At 43.9% G+C, this 15,771-nt stretch overlaps 1 pseudogene; it reads right to left on the reverse strand.

Annotated features, from left to right (window-relative positions):
* Positions 1-679: 679 nt before the first annotated feature.
* Positions 680-1,604, reverse strand: LOC101596472 (annotated as a pseudogene).
* Positions 1,605-15,771: the final 14,167 nt, after the last annotated feature.

Raw genomic sequence — 15,771 nt, forward strand, 5'->3', positions numbered from 1 at the left:
CATCCCAGAAGCAAAAATTACATCATCTTCCTTACATGATGCTGTATAACAGTCATCACAGTTGTGGTTTCGAAAGTAAACTTTACTGAAAGTAAGCCTCACTAAAAAGTATGGATCTCTTCTCTTCCCTTCCTATATGGAATGCACTCTAGTAACAGAGGCTGTCTTATTTCAGGACAGTCCTTGTTCCAACATGATACTCAATAATTTTATGTTTACTATTAAATTACTGCAGGCTCAGAATTTTGTATACTATGATATATAGTAATGTAAGGGTTCTATTGTATGTGTGACTGTAAGAACTCTTTTTTCCAAATACCAGGAACTACCTGACAGTCATTGAATTAAAGTCCTCAGTAGTCCCCATAGGTCCAGTTAAGGGTGGGTTTTTTTGATAAAAGCCATACATTTTTTATTGTTAAGTCATAAAGAGGTATCAAAAGCAAAAATTACAGGGTAAGACTTAACACAACTACCTCGAGTGTCAAAGGAAATGAAAATGGAACTTGGCATTGGGCAGTATAGTATGAATTAATGAACATGGGTAGGACAAGGAAAGGGAGAAGAACAGTGAAAATGTGCTGAAGATTCTAGGGGAGTGAATCTGGTGTAATTTTGATCTTGGACAAACGCCTAGGTAAAGAAACAATCAGTAAGGTTTCTAAAGCCTGCTGGGTGCTTAAGAGTCATCCTCGCCATTGGTGCTGTCCCTGTCTTCCTCTCCTTCCTCAGCCTTTTTCATCATCTTTGGTCAATTCCAGCTGGTCCTCTCCCCGATCTTCATCACCATCATCGTCCAGCAGATCTCCCTCCTCAGCAGCCGTCGGCACCCGCCTCGACGCCATCTTCACGTTAGTCTCATCTTTCTTCACAGAGGTGCTAGTCTGCTCCTCTTCGGTCTCTTCATTCTTTACCTCTACTGCTTGTTTGCTCTGTTCCTTTTCTATTTTTTTCCAAGCTTTTCAGTAGAGAATCCACTTTTTGTTTTATCTGGGTAAGTTCCTTCTTAATGGCTTGAAGGTCATCTCCTTTTAACTTGCCAGACTTAGAAGATGATCCTCATTGTCCACTCTTAGAATTAAAGCCACTTTTGCCCCTTCGTGAAGTGTTTCCAGATACCCGCTGGCGTTTAGAAGGTACCACAGCACGAGCAATAGGAGGATGAGGAACACGTGCTGGTACATCCTGTCATAATAATCACGCTGAAAGTCATAATCCAAGTCAAAGGAGGAGCTGAGTAGAGGGGACGGAGAAGGGTGTTCTGGTACTGACCCATACATCTCTGCTGCAGGTCGTTTCACACCTGCTTTTCCTCAGTTCACTTTTGGCTCTGCTGCCAGATTAATATCTAAAACGTGGCCAGCAATCATTCTCCCATCCTCTCCTGCTACAGCAGCTCGGGTATTTCTCTCATTAACATACTGGACAAAGGCAAAGCCCTTATGAACAGAGCAGCCAACAATTTTGCCATACTTTGAGAAGATGGCCTCCACATCAGACTTCTTGACCACAAGAGTGTTGAGATTCCCAATGAATACACGGGAATTCATAGAGCGAGGAACTGTCTTGTTGGTAACATTGCTAGCCATTTTCTTTGAAGTTAAGGTTCCTCACAAAGCTGAGAAATGTAGCTGAAGATCAAAAAAATCTCACTCAAGCAAAGTTGACTAACAAATATTTCAAGTGATTTGTAACCAGCGTGAAGGAGACGAGATTCGACCCTGCATCTCCTACTTGGGAGTCCTACGTGAAGAGACGGGGCAGGCCAGAGACGCGCACACCACCGTCCTGACTTAGGGGTGGGTTTTTGTTGTAGCAGAATAGTTTGCTCATTAACTCCAGGGAGAAAACTTTGCTTTTAGCCCTAACATGCCACTTGATACCTGTGTGACTTTGGCAAGCCAAGCAACATCATTACCTCCCTGTTTTAATCTATATGACAGGGTTAATAAAATATTGCTACTTTGGTGTCTGTGGAATTGAACTCTAATAAAAGCCTTTACTCAGTTTTTGCCTCTGTGTATTTGGAGTTTCAGGCAAGGGATGTCAGTATCTAAAGTAGATTATTTTCTTAAATCTTAATTAAAAAGTAACATATCCACAACCCACTGCCTAAATACTGAAATATTTTCCCTATATAGTTAGTATCTTTGGACTAAACCAGAAATAATCTTTCCCAAATATTACAAAACTTTCCTATTTTCATGAATACCTGTGCATATTAAAGAGGATCTCCCCTCAGTCATGAAAGCCAGCTATCAATAGCATGTGTATGTTACTCATGTAAAACCTCAGTGTCAGGTACAAATATTTCTAAAATATCTTGAGGTTCATCTAAAACATTTTCCTCATGGAAACAAAGTTTTAGTTAAGATTTTTGCCTTCAGGATAAAAAGCTGAGAATTTTGCTAACTGTTTGCTTTCCTCAGTCAAATGCTAAATATTAGAGGTTTTAGGGGAACAAATTCACCTTCCTGGAAGCAACTATCAACTGGCTTGTCACAAAAACCATTTTATTAATTTCAGGTGATGTCTGTATCACTTTCTGATTGCTGGGGCAAAATCCCTGACAAAAATCAGTTTAAGGGAGGAAAGGTTTATTTTATTATATAGTCTGACGCTACAGTCTGTCCTGGCAGAGAAGGCATGGCAACAGGAGCTAGTCGCTGTCAGTCCACAGTGAAGAAGAGGGATGAATGCTGAGTGCTCAGGTAGATGTCTCCTTTCTATACTGGCCAGGAACTCAGCCCATGGAATGGGGTTGCCCACTGCTAGGGTGGGTCCTTCCACCTCAACTAACCTAATCTAGAGAAAACAAATCCCTAATAAGTGGGACCAGAGACTTATTTCCATAGTAAGCCTAAGTGTTGTCAAGGTGAAAACCAGAGATTAACCAACACAAGGTCTAATGATATTACTCCAAATTTCATCCAAATATATAGTTATACCATTTCTTCCTTTTTGTTTTGTTTTGTTTTTAAAAAGGTTTAATGACCACCTTTGGTCAAAAACTTTAAGATAGACAAACAACTATAAAATCATTGCATTGTCTTTCATTTTCTTTCTTTTTAAAAAAATATTTCATTATTTATTTATTGAAGAGACAGAATGAGGTAGAGAGGGAGAATAGGTGTACCAGGGCATTTAGCCACTGCAAACGAACTCCAGATGCATGTGCCACCTTGTGCATTTGGCTTACGTGGGTCCTTGGAAAACAAGCCTATGTCTTTTGGCTTTGTAAGCAAGTGCCTTAACCACTAAGCCATCTCCCCAGCCCTGTTTTTCATTTACTTTCTTTTTTTGTTGTTGTTAAATTTTTATTTATTTATTTGAGAGTGACAGACACAGAGAGAAAGACAGATAGAGGGAGAGAGAGAGAATGGGCACGCCAGGGCTTCCAGCCTCTGCAAACGAACTCCAGACGCATGCCCCCCTTGTGCATCTGGCTAACGTGGGACCTGGGGAACCGAGCCTCGAACCGGGGTCCTTAGGCTTCTCAGGCAAGCATTTAACCGCTAAGCCATCTCTCCAGCCCTCATTTTCTTTACACTTTTAGTTTCTTATATCTCTGCCCTATTTTACTTTGGAAATACAGAAGAGCTAAAATCATGTTCGGGGACAAATAACACAGGTTATTTATTGGCAAGGAATGGCAGAAATTAAACATTGATTTTAAAATCGATGTCAGGGTACAGTTGAGTTGAGAAGAATCTTTCAGCAAGTTGAAACGTAAATCACAAAAGAAAACATATATCAACACATCTATGTGGGTAGAATTATATATGAGATAGGATTGCCTCAGTGCCCACGTCTTTGGATAGACTAATCTGATAGATGAGCTTGCATATGCTGACCCCTTGACTTGTATGGCAAACAAGAAGGGAACTTACAAGATGTGGTTGTGATTCCTGAAGAGTATGTAAATAAAAGAAAGGGTGGGAGATTGAAATGGCTCAGAGCAACTGACTCCTGTGCTATGTGCCTGGAAAAAACAAGGATATGTGTTACAGAAATTACAAGTGGACTCTAGAGTCAGTAAATGCTATAGAGCCTAAAAGGAGAACTTCAACAAAGCAATTAAGTGAGCCACAGTTCACCCATCAATGTCCACCTTTGGCTCTATGTTGTTTTATTTGTGTTTTGAGTTGGGGTTTTCCAGTGAACTCAGAGCTCACTGATAATAAGCCCTGGGGATTTATGTCACTTCACTTTCCCAGCCCTAAAACTTCAGGTGTGCACTGTCATACCTGAATCAAAATGCAAGATTTTGTAAAAAGTCAACACTTTAATATGTTCATGTAAGAGTGTGATAGAGAAAGATTTTGTGCAGCATTCACTTACTCAGTTTCCTCCAATGGTAACGCTATAGTACAGTAACAAAGTCAAGATCATAACTATTGCAAGTGTAATGTCATACCAGGGTACTGACAGGGATAGCCATGGAGCTTCCTCATGGTGCTTTTAAGACACATTCTTCCTCTTCCTACTCTCTGACCCCTGGAAACCACTAATCTATTCTCCATTTCTACCCTTCTTACTTCAGGAACATTACTTAAGTAAAATTATATAGAATATGCGTACTTTTAGGTTAGGATGTTTTTTATTCAGCCCAATTCCCTAGAAATTCACCCTCATGTTGCCATAGAAACAGTTCACTCATTTATTGTTGAGTAGTATCTCATGGTGTAATGTACCACATTGGCTTAAGCAGGGGCCCACTGAAAAGTGAACCTTATTTTAAGTTCATATGTTCCATGTCTTTTTGAACAAATAGATATAGCCACAGAAAGATGGCCACATCAAGTAATAGGGCATATATTTAAAAAATGAAAACATATGTTCACATACAAGCCACATGATGGTTTGTATCATTGTAATTAGCAATACTTAAGCACTGGAAACAACCCAAATGTCCAGTCATAGATGAATGTGTTAACTGTGAGAATAAATTGTGATACATCCATTTAATGCAATTCTACCCCACAGTAGAAAGCAATAGTTGGGTCTCAAAAATTCAAACAGTGGAGAAAAACAGCAAGACACAAAAGATGTATGTTCTATAATTCTAATTACATGGATCTGAGAGAAGGTCAAATTAATCTGCAATGCCAAAGCGCACACAGTGATTACTTGGGCTGGGTGAGTAGACAGAGTGAAGGCAACAGGATTGACAACAAAGGGATGTAAGGTTTTCTATACATGGCTTAAGAGAATATTTTAAGCCCTAAATATGGAAACATTATATTACTTGTAATAAAAAGGTCTTACTTTCACAGAAATTAAGAAACTGGTGAAAATAAATTGGTTTATGGAGGAAGAAAAGGAGCAAAGTGAACCACAGAGGTTGGAGAAGCCAAGGTATAGACCAAGGAACCCTGACTGTGAGCAAAGGAAACCTGGAGGAAACAGGGGGAAAGCTTCACACTTCAGAGTTGGCATGCTGCCATCCATTCCCTACACTTGGCTTGTGAGCTTTATCCAGCTGTACATGCTGACCTTATTGAGGGCCTGTAGGAAAACATGCCTTAGTAAATGCAGAAGAAGGGTTGAGATAGTGGGAACAGGCTTTTATGGGAAAGTTCTCTATCTGATTCCTCTAGTTGGTAAAAAGTGAGATGGCTGCTCTGCTATGGTTTAAGTATCTATCCCAAGGGTTCTTTGGGGAGCCTCCTTCCTGCATGGCAGCATTGGGAAGTAGTGAAAACCATAGGAGTTGCAGTCTGACTCAAGGTAATTAGGTCATTTGAAGCATCACCCTTGAAAAAGATTAAGGTGGATGTTAAGACACCTGATCAATTTTCCAGAGAGAGCTGATCCTTTTAGATTTCTGTCTAGCTATGTGCTTGGGTTCTTTCACATGAACTGCAACTACAATGACAGCCTCTGTGATCTGGGTGAAGAGGGATGGGGAGCTGATCACTAGAGCTAGCACATGGTTTTCAATCTCTAAAAGAACTATGTAAACTTAATGTCTTTAGAAAGTACCCAGAGGGCTGGAGAGATGGCTTAGTGGTTAAGCACTTGCCTGTGAAGCCTAAGGACCCCGGTTCGAGGCTCGATTCCCCAGGACCCACGTTAGCCAGATGCACAAGGGGGCGCACGCGTCTGGAGTTCGTTTGCAGTGGCTGGAGGCCCTGGCACACCCATTCTCTCTCTCTCTCTGTGTTGCTCTCAAATAAATAAATAAAAATAAAAACGAAAAAAACAATTAAAAAAAGAAATAGAATAAACTGGGAAGAAAATGCAATATCATTAACAACTTCCCAGCAATCAGAGTTGTTGTATCCATAAACAAGAGCAGTTGTTATCATAGGTCAGGTTTGCCAGGAAAAAGATAGGAGGCTGAGACTAGTTCATAGGAGGCTCACCATGGAGTGTCCTTGCAAACTAACTTCCTCTCTTTCTTTCTTACTTGATTTATTTATTTATTTTGAGGTAGAGTTTCACTTTAGTCCAGACTGACCTGGAATTCACTATGTAGTCTCAGGGTGGCCTCGAATTCATGATGATCCTCCTAACCTCTGCCTCCCAAGTGCTGGGATTAAAGGCGTTCACCACCACATCTGGTTGCAAGCAATACTATAGAAGGAGGGAAGGAAGCAGAGATGGATAGAGGAAGGAGTTGAGCTATCATATAATCACCACAGAAGCCCCACTGACCTCTAGAAGCACTGCAGCTGAACTCAGGCATGAGCTTTCAACAGCCCATATTTTCAGCAGCATAGGGTGGGAATTGGGATGGTTGGACTACAGCAGCTGGATCTTGAGGCAGATGGCATCTGGGAGTTGTGCAGAGAATCAAATAGAAGTAACTATGAAAAAAATGCCTATTAGAAAATTTAAAATTAGAGTAATCAAATCTTATTTAAAGCCACAGGCACATATAAAGACTAAATTACTGATTTGAAATAGCCAAGGATTTCCCTCAGCTGGCAGTAAGAAAAATAGAAAGAGAATTGAGGGGGGGGGGGATGAAGTCTCATAAATGATAAGAACAAAATCATAGAAATTCCAAAGTGTAAGGATGCAGTCAAAAAAATAACTGAAGAACTGGGAAAGAGTAGTCAGAAGCAAAAGTTTAAAAATATTTTTGAGATGGAAGATAAGAAAAAACATGAAATTGATGAAGCAAAAAGGCATAAATTATTTAGAACCATGGCCTTAATCACTAAAAGAATTCAAAACAGAAATTACTGTCTTCATTGCTAAGAACTAAAACTTGGGATAAGTGTAAAGGAGTTTTAGTTTTTCTATTTTATACTTTTTATTTAGTAATAGGCACATATCATCTTTAAAGAATGATAAAATAGATTTTTTTACCTACCATGCAACTTATTAACAAGTGCCTAGCAATTAACATTTAAATTGGCTCCATTTATGGAGGGTATTTTATGTGCTAGGCACTGTTTGAAAGAATTATCACTATCCTACCATCTATGTCGTATAGGTTCATAAAAAGATACAATGGTTTGTCCAGGAATATGTAACTATAAGAATTAGACCCGGAGTTTTCACCTGTAAATTCCAGTGCATAAACTTTTTTTTTAATTTTTTTAATTCAATTTTTATTTATTCATTTGAGAGAGACAGAGAGAGAAATAGGCAGAGAGAGAAAGAGAGAGATTGAGAGAGAGAGAGAGAGAGAGGGAGCGAATGGGCACCCCAAGGCCTCCAGCCACTGCAAACAAACTCCAGATGCATGCGCCCCCTTGTGCATCTGGCTAATGTGGGTCCTGGGGAATCGAGCCTCGAACCAGGGTCCTCAGGCTTCACAGGCAAGCGCTTAACCGCTAAGCCATCTCTCCAGCTCAGTGCATAAACTTAAATATTCAGCAAAGCTTTCTCTGATGAGCCTGGAAGTCTAGTCCTCTTGTCAGTATTTACTATGAAATTGGAAGGACTCTCTTAGGTAACTGATTATGATGGTTTGAATGTAAAAATGCATGTGTTGAAACACTTGATGACCAGCTGGTGGCGCTGCTTGGGAAGGTTGTGGAACCGGTAGGAGGTGGAGCCTGACTGGAGGAAATGTGTCACTGTGGGCTGGCCTTGAGGTGTTACGGCAAGGCCCGCATATTATTGGTTTTCTCTGCTTTCTAACTCTGGTGAGATGTGACATTTCAAGCTTCTTTGCCATGATGAAACTTCTCCTTGAAACTGAAAGTTGAATCAAATCATCTTATTTCCATAAATTGCTATGGTCAGGTATTTTTTTCCTAGGAAATAGAAAGTACCTAATTCCTTGACCAATGGAATTTCTTTGACTTTTTGTTGATTTTTAGAAAATGGGTGGTAGACAATGGACATAGATGTGAAGAGGCTTGATGACTCTGCCAAAGAAAGCCACAAAGCGGAGAGCAGTTTTTAGCAGGTGAGTTGGAAGTCTATAGAGTTATATTTTGTTTAAAATTACAGGAGAACAGCGAACAAGGGAGGAGATGGAGCTAGAACAGAAAACAATTTTTATGAATTGGAATAAATGTTCTCAGCTAATACATAGCAACAAAATTATATAAGGAGAGAACTGACAGTTGAACTCTGGGTAATGGTATAGCAGAAATCAGTGGGAGTCATACAAGAATAATGTCAAGAGTTTAATTTTTGTGCCTCTCCTTGACCTGAGATAAATATAGGTGCAATTATGTTGGACTCTAGGCTACTTAAAGGCCAACATAGTTGTGTTTGGTTAAGCCAATGCTTGCTTCGGAATTTCTCCAAACAGGAGAAACATCAGCTCTATGTGACCTAGAGAGTCACATAGAGGCAATACTTGAATTTCTTTTATTTTCCCAGACCACAATGGAGTTGTAGACTGAGTGGATGGGATGTTTATGTTCTTCTTCTCAGATTATGTTCTGAGTCTTTCCTTCCCTCTTTCTCTTCCTTTATTCCTCTCTCCCTCCCTCCTGAATGGCAAGGAAATGTATTTCTGTTTTTTTAAGCCAATTTCTGTTTTGGCACTGTGTGCAAAATAAGAGATCATTCCTTTCACATGCATTTTGGTCTCCCCTTTATTCCATTGTCTGTTTAGTAGGTTAGCCTTAATAACAAAACTGACCATAATTTGTTCTTTACAATATCTCAGTGAAAAGCACAGCAAACAAAACAAAGCAGAACAAATACAAAACACTGTTCAATGACTTTCTAGTTTCCTTAATATGCCTAAATTCTATGAAATTACTCTCAAGGACTTCCAAGTTGTGGCTTTTGCCACTCTTCTTATTGATATGATTTTGATATTCTCACATTTCAGACACATTAACTCTTAAGGCTCCTCTTACAATGTAATTTCTATATACTTTCATACAAAGGGACTTGTTAGCTTCGAACCCTCCCATATGATTCACCTCCTTCCTTTCCCTGCTAGACACATCATTTCACTCACTCAGGCCTCAGCTCATGTGGAGCTGTAGGGGAGGCTTTATCTCCCACCTAACATTCAGATAAGGTAAGCATCCCTGTCTTGACGTGCACATATGCACTGTGGTATTACATACCTTAGCTGTTATACTAATTTTAAATCCATCCTAGGTAGAATGGAAGTGCTCGAACCATATACACCACTTTTCTCATGCCCCTATTTAAGCTTGCTTTAAGGTATTCTGCGAACCTTCAGTGAATTACCTGGTGATGGAATGTCCCTTCATTTCAGACCTTTCTGCTTGTCCTAGGGCTGAGCATACTGGCCCTGGATTGCAGATATCTTCATGCTGTCCAGACCACATTATTCCTGGTGTGGAGGCTTCCTGGAACTTAGACCATGCATTTTGTCCCCAACTGTTGAAGGAAAAGGCAGTCAATTCTCTAAACTATGTATGAAGAAATCTGATTGCAAGTTTGGAGCAGAATTGTGAAGCAAATTACCAAAATTTTTAAAATATTTAATTAATTTGTTTATTTGGAGAGTGGGGGGAGAGGCAGATAAAGAGGGAATTGGCATGTCAGGGCCTCTAGCCACTGCAAATGAACTCCAAATACATGGGTCACCTTTTGCATTGGGCTTAACATGGGTCCTGGGGAATCAAACCTGGGTCCTTCGGCTTTGCTGGCAAGCATCTTAACTGCTAAGCCATCTCCAGCCCAAATTACTAAGTATTTTTAAATGCATAAGGCCACCTTGGAGTCCAAAAAGTATTTTTATTTAATGATTTATAAATGAGGGCTGGAGAGATTGCTTAGTGGTTAAGGTGCTTGCCTATGAAGCCTAAGGACCCATATTTGGCTCTTCAGATCCCACATAAGCCAGACACACAAGGCGGCACACTCAAGGTTGCACGTGCACACAAGGTGACATACACATCTGGAGTTGGATCACAGTGGCTGGGGCTCCTGGTGTACCAATTCTCTCTTTTCTCTCTGTCCCTCTGTCTTGCTCTAGCTCTCATTCTCTTGCATAAAAAAGGCTACTCTGTTGGGCTTGCTTCAAAAACATTTTTATAAATGATTAATAAATGAATATTGTGAGCACTTATACAGAACATGAATTCTCATTGATTAAAAATACAACAGGTGGGCTGGAGAGATGGCTCAGCGGTTAAGCACTTGCCTGTGAAGCCCAAGGACCCCGGTTCGAGGCTCGGTTCCCCAGGTCCCACGTTAGCCAGATGCACAAGGGGGTGCACGCATCTGGAGTTCGTTTGCAGTGGATGGAAGCTCTGGCGCGCCCATCCTCTCTCTCTCCCCCTCTGTCTTTTTCTCTGTGTCTGTCGCTCTCAAATAAATAAATAAATAAATACAACAGGCCACTTTTACACTTAGGAGTTTCATGGAGGCATTTTGATAAGCTCTCACTCACCCCTTCTGTCTTGGAGTTCTGAACATAAAAGGAAGGATCCAGATTTGAGTAGCAGAGGACTGAGGTTTTTGAATCTGAGGGATTCCCTTAAACATGTGTGGTGGTTTGATTCAGTTGCCCCCATAAGTTTATGTGTTTTGAATGCTACATCCCAAGTTGGTGGCAATTTTGGAAGTGGAGCCTCCTGGAGGTGTGCCAATGTTTAGCACACTCTCCTGCTGCTGTTGTCCAACTGATGTTAGCCAGTAGGTGATGTCCACTCTCTGTTCATGCCATCATTTTTCCCTACCATTGTAGAGCTTCCCCTTGAGTCTGTAAGCCAAAATAAACCTTTTCCTCCCACAAGCTGCTCTTGGTCAGGTGTTTTCTGCCAGCAATGCAAAGCTAACTGCTCCAACATCCCTCTGCCCACTGGCAATACATAGCTCTGTTGTGAAGATACCATGCTTCATTGAGCTTTCTTCTTAGCCATCTGTCCCTACTCTGCTCTGTTTTCATTTACTTATCCTGGGACCAAGGGATGGTCTTATAGAGGAACTCCTGAGTCTACCTCCATGACCATTCAAGATGCCACTGAAGCTGACCTATCTGCAGAGTGCAAATGCTCCCAGATGGGCTTCTTGAGGGTACAATTGGAAGGTGGCACCTGCAGTCTGTTCTGTATGATCCAATAGTCTTTATGTCTGTAGAAGCATGGCCAGATGATTGGAGAAGAGGTACAAGCATGGGGATACTGGTGCTTTCCTTCTACTCTGGGCAGAAGCTGACATATGGAAGAGGAACTGAGGTGTTTCCTTTGTTGGACTCGGTTGATATAACTTGTCCATTAGCTAAGTATGTAGACATCACCAGGAGCAAAGACCTCATGTGAGAGTGCTTTTAGGCACTAGGCCCTGTTCTAAGAACCTCACATGAATTAACTCATCTAATCCTTGCTCAACAGTACCAGTTAAAAGTTGTTTCATCCCAGCCGGGCATGGTGGTGCACGCCTTTAATCCCAGCACTTGGGAGGCAGAGGTAGGAGGATTGCCATGATTTCAAGGCCACCCTGAGATGACAGAGCTAATTCCAGGTCAGCCTGGATCAGAGTGAGACTCTACCTCGAAAAACAAAACAAAAAAAAAGTTGTTTTATCCCATGAGCTGAGTGGGTTTCATAAGGAAACATAGCTACTAATCAGTAATGTTGGGATTTGTAACCAACAGCCACATTCAGAGTTGGAACCCTTTGTCTATGAAGACATCACACTTTCCACTTTACTAGCCACTATGAATTCCTCTAAGGTACCTAGCAACACCTCTAAAATGTCTTCAAATATGAAATAGGAAAATGAGGTTTGGACAGTACATGAATGCAAGGGTGATTAACAATTGGATGAACCATAAAACAAAATAGTGCTGTTCCTCACCAAGGTACAGGGGTAGCTTCAAGAGCCTCTAAATAGGTGTTATACAATACCCTAGTATTTTTTTTTAACCTGTTATGCAAATACAGCACAGGATACTTGAATGGAATCTAAAGAGACTTAGACAAAGGCCAACTCCATTGGAATATAATATAACCCAACAGTAGCATAAGGGGGTTTTCCAATGTTCTCCTTGCAGTAGAACAGGGGGGATTTCCAATGCTTTCCCTGCAGTAGAACAAGAAGGATTTCCAGTGCTCCCCTTGCAGTAGAATGTAGAGGATTTTCAGTGCTGTCTTTCCCGTAGACAAGGGGGATTTCCAGTGTTCTCCTTGCAGTTGAACAGGGAGGATTTCCAGTGCTCTCCTTGCAGTAGTACAAGGGAGGATTTCCAGTGCTCTCTTTGTAGGAGTACAATGGGGGATTCCCAGTGTTCTCCTTGCAGTAGAACAGTGGGGATTCCCAGTTCTGTATTTGCAGTAGAACAGGGAGGATTTCCAGTGCTGTCTTTGCAGTAGAACAAGGAGGATTTCCAGTGCTCTCCTTGCATTTGAACAGCAGAGATTTCCAGTGCTCTCCTTGCAGTAGTACAAGGAGGGATTTCCAGTGCTGTCTTTGCAGTAGAACAAGGAGGATTTCCAGTGCTCTCCTTGCAGATCAAGCAACAGTGGGACATACTTGAAGAGAAAGAAGAGCACAGGGTGTCTGGTGTTTGCTAAAGGTTAATTAGGTCACAGACTTGCAGCTCTTTCTTTTCAATGAAGAGAAGTCAGAGTAACTGAGACACTTTTGGGACTACTTTCAAAGGCCTGCATGATGGAAGGCTGTGATTTATTCCATATGCACTGCAGAAGGGCAGAGCTGCAGCTATGGGTTACACTGCAGTGGATTTACTTAATTACTGATAACTGGAGACAGTTGTGACATCTCACATAGACCAAGCAGTCACAATACCTGAACTGAACGTAGTTAGAAGTTGTAGAGCAAATTCAACATTAACACTACAATCATCTCTCAGTGCATCCCTGGTAAAGTTTCTACATACTGACTTATTAAATGACCTCCCTCTATTAAATACCATTACTATTTCATAGATGAGGAAATTCAGAAGTTCAGTTACTTCCTGTGGAATATCCTGGCTTTAAGTTACTAGTTTATAACTTGGGCCCAGGTATCCCTGCTTCTTGCACTACCTCCAGAGTTCTTCCTGTCCTAAGAGTTTAGATCAGGGCTGTCCACTGGGTACATGTGAGCCCTTAACGAGAGCCATGTGTGTGCTAGTTTTCTAACAGCCACACTAAACTGCTGAAAAAGAAAGTGGTCAATTTTAGTCACATGTATTTATATCCTTGCCTGATAGACACCAGTAGATTTATTATAGCATTATCATTTTTTTGAGATTTTGCAATTAGTATAAAAATAATGAAGCTGTTCAGTTTTCTGTTTTTCCATACTAAACCCATGTCCCTTGTTTGCTAATGGACTGTCAACACAGGGTTAAAATTTAAATCTCCTAGTGGGGGATTTTAACTCTAAAGATGGGCTTTGTTTCCACCTGAGATTCTGATGCTATTCTTTCCAGTCATCACCTTTCCCAGCAAGGAGGGAATACTTAGCAACTGCCAGTAGAGACTGCAACTTTTCCAGTGGAGACAAAGCAGAGATTGTTGGATTCCAAGAAGAGAGGTGTCTCTCCTGAACCTGCCACCATACTTTCCCAGGTACCTTCCAGCTAGGTTGGGAGTTCACTGCTTTGGCGTTCTTCTTTGAAAATGACTGGAACAATTTGCATGGTGCAGTAATTTATCCTAAGTACCAAATTCGGGGTAGAACATGTTGCTTTATGCAAAGCTATGCAACATTAGGGAATCCCTGGCTTCAGTGAAAGAAACCTTGTTTCAATTACAGTCAGTACATAGGTGGCAGAGGAAGATAAAATCTTCAGTTATTTTTGCCACAGTGCTCAAGGGCAGAGGCACAGTGTCAAAACAAACGCACCTGCCTCTTAGCATAGCTTGAAAACAGCCCACGGAAGTTTCCCCTTAAAATCCGAATCAGTTGCCCAAACTGAAAGCAAGTGAAAAGCAAGAGTTCCAGGCCCCCCGGAGGTGGCGCTGTGAGTGAGGGTGACAGAGTTGATTAGTGCCTGCAAAGCGCTGCGTGTGACCTCCTCCAGGGCTCCGCACACATTATTTATAGCGGCTCCGAGGCATGCCGGGGGTGTGACATTTCCCTCTTTTGGAATAGGGGTACTTGGAAAGTCGTCGGGCCGGGTCCCCTGCCCTTCGCAGCCAAGCGCCAGCCGGAGGCGAGCGCCCAACGCGGGCGCGGGCGAGCGGGGCGCAGGTGCCGGGGTCCGCGGCACCCAGAGGCGGCGCCGGGCTGGCCGCGGAGCTAGCGGCGGCTCCTCGCGGGATGCTCGCGGGTGCACGCCGCGTCTCCGGCCGGCAGGAGGAAGGAAGAGGAAGTGAGGGCCGCCCCGAGCGGAGAGTGCGCGTGCCGGCGCGAGTCGGGCTGCCGAGGATGGGCGCGCTGTAGGCAGAGCAGAGCAGAGCAGAGCAGAGCCAGCCGTCCCCACGGCCGCGGCCCGACCGCCCACCCGCAGCGCCCCGGCCCCCGACCACGCCGCCGCGGCCCCACCGCAGGTTTGTGAAGTTTCCCGCGCTGGACTCGCTGGCCTGGGTGGCCCGGAGGGAGCCGGGCTGGGGCTGAGGAGGGCTCGCGCCCCCGGGTCACGTTGTTTCGTGCCCGGGCCCGCGGCTGGCACGGGGGTGGCCGCGGTGAGTGGCAGTCGGGCGGGAGGGAGGGTTAGGGGCGGTGGAGGGCGCCGGCTTGGGATGGGGACCGGGACCCCGCGGAGACGGCTGGACGGGGTGGAGGGGGCGCCGGAGCACTGCGCCGCCAGCCGAGCATGCGGGGCCGCGAGCGCTGTCGGGACCTCGGAGTCACCCTGCTGGGGCTGGAGACCCGGAGCTCGGAACCCTTGGCGCAGCCGGCGATCCGGAGCCAAGCGAGCCCCTCGCCCCGCGAGCTCCCCTGGGGAGGGACGAGGACGGGCTCACGGGCTGCGGGGCTCCGAGGAGCGCTCGGGGATGCTCCGGCCGCCGAGATGCCAGGGGGCGCGCGTTCCTGAAGACCCGCCTCCGGGGGCACGCCGGGGTTCCCGCTGGGACCGGGACCGGCGGCCGGAGCGTCTGCGGAGCTCCTGACGTGGGAGCGGGGCCAGCCCCGCGCCCCTTCCGAGGAAGGCAGCAGGTCTGGGTCCACGTCGGGAGCCGGCCGCGCTCGCCTGGCCAGCTTTGAGGAAGAGGAAACACAGAAGTCAGGTGGCCGGGCCCGGGGGCGCGCGCGACACACTCTCTCTCTCTCTCTCTCTCTCTCTCTCTCTCTGTGTGTGTGTGTGTGTGTGTGTGTGTGTGTGTGTGTGTGTGTACGCGCGCGCGCGCGTGTCTGTGGGGAGCCACGTACATAGTTGACTCCCCTCCCACTGCCCCTTCCCTGCCCGGGGTCCTTTGAAGTTGGCAGCCAGGGCCAGGGTTGTTTGCCAGCGGACCTGAACTGACGTAAAGC

This window comes from Jaculus jaculus, chromosome 16, assembly GCF_020740685.1.
Source record: "Jaculus jaculus isolate mJacJac1 chromosome 16, mJacJac1.mat.Y.cur, whole genome shotgun sequence".
NCBI lineage: Eukaryota > Metazoa > Chordata > Mammalia > Rodentia > Dipodidae > Jaculus > Jaculus jaculus.